Source organism: Canis aureus, chromosome 24 (assembly GCF_053574225.1).
Source record: "Canis aureus isolate CA01 chromosome 24, VMU_Caureus_v.1.0, whole genome shotgun sequence".
NCBI classification, from domain to species: Eukaryota; Metazoa; Chordata; class Mammalia; order Carnivora; family Canidae; genus Canis; species Canis aureus.
In genome coordinates, this window is record NC_135634.1 from 26,594,537 (window position 1) to 26,600,284 (window position 5,748).

The 5,748-nt window shown below is 39.8% G+C and overlaps 1 protein-coding gene across 4 annotated transcripts in view; it reads left to right on the forward strand.

The window, feature by feature from the left end:
- The window catches only part of LOC144295930 (disintegrin and metalloproteinase domain-containing protein 20-like), a 159,723-nt gene that overhangs the window by 15,011 nt on the left and 138,964 nt on the right, over positions 1–5,748 (forward strand). The window lies entirely within an intron of this gene.

Sequence of the window (5,748 nt, forward strand, 5' to 3'; positions counted from 1 at the left end):
AGCCTGCTTCTCCCTCTGCCTGTGCCTCTGCCTCTCTCTCTCTCTCTCTCTCTCTCTCTGTGACTATCATAAATACACAAAAAAATTTAAAAAAAAATAAAAGGTAGGTGAAATAAGGAGGAAAAAAAAGAAACAATGAAATAAAAAACAAATAGAAAGCTATCAAGATGTTCATAGCGAACTTTTATGTATCAATAATCCCTTTAAGTTTTTTTTTTTTTAATTTTTTATTTTTATTTTATGATAGTCACAGAGAGAGAGAGACAGAGAGACAGAGGCAGAGACATAGGCAGAGGGAGAAGCAGGCTCCATGCACTGGGAGCCCGAAGTGGGATTGGATCCCGGGTCTCCAGGATCGCGCCCTGGGCCAAAGGCAGGCGCCAAACCGCTGCGCCACCCAGGGATCCCTCCCTTTAAGTTTAAATAGGTGGCATTCATCAATTAAAAAGGCACAGACTGACTGGATGGAATTAAAAAAAATAATCTCAATTATATGCTGCCTACAAGAGACTCATTTTAGTTTTAAAACATACATAGGCTCAAAGTGAAAAATGAAAGCTTTCCATGCAATTGGAAGCAAACAGAAAGTGGGAGTAGACAAACCTACATCAGACAAAACAGACAATAACTCGAGGCAAAAAGATCATTATATAATGATGTAGGAAAGATGTTAGGGTTCAAAGCTGAGGGTCAAGAACGAATCCTTGAGATGTCTTTAATGCTAAAAGGTGGTTCTATTAAAGCATCAGGACAGGATCTGTGGGCAGAAAGACCTGTACTGGGGTCATGAAGAGTGGCCCATTATATATTTTCAAGTTGGGAGGGAGTGAAGGAGAGTGTAAATCTCTGAAGAATTTTGGAAACAAGGTTTCCAGGATCCTGACGAGGCTAGCTACTGTTAGGAAAGATCATTTATTATTGTTTGGTAATAGCTCAGTCATGAAACCCTTCAGATGTACATAGGTGGGTCATATGCTTGGAGGATGATTGCCAACAGCTATCTTGGGGATGGGGTAGAGGTTGAGATAAAGTTTCCAAAGGACTTCATATATTCAAAGTAAACTTATAGGGTCCTAGGGGTTGGGCCTAAGATTGCTTTTTACCCTTAGTAAAGTATTAACATCAAGGCAGCTAAGTTCCTAGAGGAATATCCCTCTGCCTGTTTTAAGGACTTGTCAAGGGGCTGTGAGTAGTAAGGAAATTTAATAATATTTCTTCTGCCTTTGGTTCCCACATCACATAATAATAAAGATGTTAATGTTATCAAGAATACATAACAATTATAAATGAGTATGCACTCAACATCCAAGTATCTAAATATGTTAAGGACATCCTAACAGACCTGTGGTCTTGGAGATGGGGAGAAAGAGAGAGAGGAGCACAGAAGGACACACAGGGAGAATGTTTCCCCAAAGCCATTAGCTTGGAGCAAGAGGGGCTGAATTTCCTGAGTTCTTGCAACCAGCAGAACTTAAAGCCTAATGTGTGGTGTTTAAATGGGGTATCTCTCTATTCGATGGGGGGCCCCCAGATGTGGGGCAACAATTGGGTGAAAGCCAGTGGTTCTGGAGGTGAGAGCACTCAACTGAGGCAGAACAAAAGAGATAGAAGATAACTGAATACACTATGAGGAAGCAGAGGGTAGGACAGCAGAGGAGAGGCTTTCTGCAGAGAGGTAGTGTGTGGTGGTTGTTCTTAAAGGGGGAAGATAAAGAGGTATGACGACCTATGGAATCTTCCCTTTTTTGGTGTCTGTACCTAGTTGTAAGTAGCCCATTGGTCAGTTAGGATCTATGGATATCATGATGTGGGCTACCCACCCTACAGGTCTGGTGGTGTTAAGCCAAGTGGTTGTTGTGGGCCTTTCCTGCATTCCATCACTCAAACCTCCTAAAAGTGGCTTCTACAAGTGTCTTGCCTGCAACAGAGCCCAGAGGACACAGCTCCCAGAGAGAAGGCAGGCAAACAACCAGGGGATAAAGGGCCTGGAAAGAGCATCTGAAGAATGCCTTTGGCACAGAGTAGGGAAATTATTCCCTGATCTCAGAAGGCATTCCTGGGAGGCAGTGTTCATGAAGATGCTTTTCCAGGAAAAGGGGAGCTGGCAGGTGTCTTTTTCCTTCCCCACCGCTCAGCATAAACACAGAGCCACCAGCAGGAGGCAGTGCAGTGCTGACACTGGTTGCCTAACTTGCTTGCATTGAGCCCCACCTCTGCGCTCTGATGAGCTTCTCCATCAAGCTTGCCTTCATCCTGGTGCTTTTCATATACTGATTGTGGCAGTAGTATCAGTAGTAGTGACAATAGCAAACAGTTATCGGGTGCTGACTACTGTACTGAGAAAGGCTCTTACCTCTCTTACAATCTCTGTTAAGTGGCTGAAAACACTGCTGTATACCTGTCTTAGATAATTAGCCCAGAATACCTGGCATCAGATTACTTTTTTTATCACACTATCAATTCTCCATAAAAAGTAGATTGGTTTTCTTTTTTAACCATAGCTGGGGGCATCACAATGCCAGATTTCAGGTTGTACTACAAAGCTGTGGTCATCAAGACAGTGTGGTACCGGCACAAAAACAGACACATAGATCAATGGAACAGAATAGAGAATCCAGAAGTGGACCCTCAACTTTATGGTCAACTAATATTCGATAAAGGAGGAAACACTATCCATTGGAAGAAAGACAGTCTCTTCAATAAATGGTGCTGGGAAAATTGGACATCCACATGCAGAAGAATGAAACTAGACCACTCTCTTGCACCATACACAAAGATAAACTCAAAATGGATGAAAGATCTAAATGTGAGACAAGATTCCATCAAAATCCTAGAGGAGAACACAGGCAACACCCTTTTTGAACTCAGCCACAGTAACTTCTTGCAAGATACATCCATGAAGGCAAAAGAAACAAAAGCAAAAATGAACTATTGGGACTTCATCAAGATAAGAAGCTTTTGCACAACAAAGGATACAGTCAACAAAACTAAAAGACAAACTACAGAATGGGAGAAGATATTTGCAAATGACATATCAGATAAAGGGCTAGTTCCCAAGATCTATAAAGAACTTATTAAACTAAACACTAAAGAAACAAACAATCCAATAAGGAAATGGGCAAAAGACATGAAGAGAAATCTCACAGAGGAAGACATAGACATGGCCAACATGCACATGAGAAAATGCTCCACATCACTTGCCATCAGGGAAATACAAATCAAAACCACAATGAGATACCACCTCACACCAGTGAGAATGGGAAAAATTAACAAGGCAGGAAACCACAAATGTTGAGAGGATGCGGAGAAAAGGGAACCCTCCTGCACTGTTGGTGGGAATGTGAAATGGTGCAGCCACTCTGGAAAACTGTGTGGAGGTTCCTCAAAGAGTTAAAAATAGAGCTGCCCTACGACCCAGCAATTGCACTGTTGGGGATTTACCCCAAAGATACAGATGCAATGAAACGCAGGGACACCTGAACCTCGATGTTTATAGCAGCAATATCCACAATAGCCAAACTGTGGAAGAAGCCTCGGTGTCCATCGAAAGATGAATGGATAAAGAAGATGTGGTTTATGTATACAATGGAATATTACTCAGCCATTAGAAACGACAAATACCCACCATTCGCTTCAACGTGGATGAACTGGAGGGTATTACGCTGAGTGAAGTAAGTCAATCGGAGAAGGACAAACATTGTATGTTCTCATTCATTTGGGGAATATGAATTATAGTGAAAGGGAATATAAGGGAAGGGAGAAGAAATCTGTGGGAAATATCAGAAAGGGAGACAGAACATAAAGACTCCTAACTCTGGGAAATGAACTAGGGGTGGTGGAAGGGGAGGAGGACGGGGGTTGGGGGTGAATGGGTGACGGGCACTGAGGGGGGCACTTGACGGGATGAGCACTGGGTGTTATTCTGTATGTTGGTAAATTGAACACCAATAAAAAATAAATTTATTATAAAAAAAAGTTGATTGGTTTAATCAATTACTTAGTCGACTTCTTTGCAAATAAAAAAATTGCTAAAATTTATTTTTCCATATCTGTAACCAAATGCTTTACAAATCAGCAATGCCAAATGGCAGATTTATGTATCTTTCCCTGTTGGGTAAATTTATTTCCCCTTTTTTTCAACACACACACACACACACACACACACACACACACACAAATAATGTTTAAGCTATTTACTCTTTATCTTATCATTTTTTAAAGAGATTTATTCATTTATTTTAGAGAGAGGTCAAGAGAGCAAGCGGGAGTGGGGGAGGGACAGAGGGAGAGAATTTTCAAGCCGACTCCCCACTGAGCACTGGAATTGATCCCACAGCCCTCAAGATCATGACCTGAGTCAAAACCAAGAACCAGATGCCCAATCGTCTGAGCCACCCAGGTTCCCTTAAGCTGTTTAGTCTTTAGATCAATTACAAGGACTTCATATATAAATTAATTTTGTACTAATATGAAACTTAATTGCACTATCAAGACAGGGAAGACTATCTTTCTCAAATCTTCTAAACAACTCAACAGAAAGTACTTTCTTCACAATTTTATTTCATTTGTGTTGTGAATATCCTTAAAAGATACACTGCTAATGAACATTTATTGAGTAACCACTCTGTAGTGAACATAAGTCTAAGCAATATTTCAATACAAGTAATGGTCTATTACTTCAAAGCTTTCTGTTACTTTCACCTGGGTATCTTAGACTATGATTTTTATCTATTTAACTATTGAACTGCATCCAGTTGGATATAATACCCCACAGGTTTTCATGCCTAACGTGATTCCTACTTCTGTTTTCAGATATTTGGCATTCAGAATCTGTAAAGCTTAACACTTTAGAGATTTTCAGCTATAAATAATTGTTGCAACAGTTTCTATCTAGAAACAAAATACAAAGCATCAGTAATCAGACCTTTCTCTTTGTTCTCTGCTCTATCTAATAGGAAAAAGAAATGACTGTACTAAGGATTCAGGCAGCCCATTATTACTTAGTGGGTGGAGAGCTATTTTGGTTGACCAGGAGATGTCTTTATTCACAATTTTTAAGAATGATTTTTCAGATTTTCCCAGCCATTTTGTACCATTATATATGTATGTAGTATATATGCACATATATAATGCTATATATATATTAAGCACATATATAAAATGCTATATATATATTATGCGCATATATATACACACACACATACATATGTGCAACCCCTTGCATACCTATTTTGGCTTTCATGCCCAATGCAAAATCACTTGGAAGTTTCACTGGGCACTCCTATCTTTCTTCATTGTCTGGCCAAAGAAGTAAAAATATAAAAATCTTATCCAAAGAAGCCTTCGAATTTCTTTTTCTCTTGTTGATAAATTAACTTGATTCAGAACTTCCCTTCTTTGCTTTTTTTGTCATTCCGTAGTAAGGATGCTAAGATAGTGAGGCCATCTCACAAATAAGAAATCCAAAGACCATAAGAGTAGAAAACCTTTGTAACCACTATTTATTTCAAAGGTACCCACAATCAGCAACATCCTAGGAGAAACTCTTCAGCACAGTAAAAAGAAGTCTAGTTGTTTTGCAATGCACATATTACTGTTTTGTCTACAGCTCTCAATTTCCTTTACCTCTGACTGTACACCTGGACCATGCTTGTACTCATTGTTCTGCATCTTTCCCCTTACCCCAAACTATCATAACCTGATGGAACAATTCCAAGTTAGCAGGATGTTTACACTCTGAGAAATATA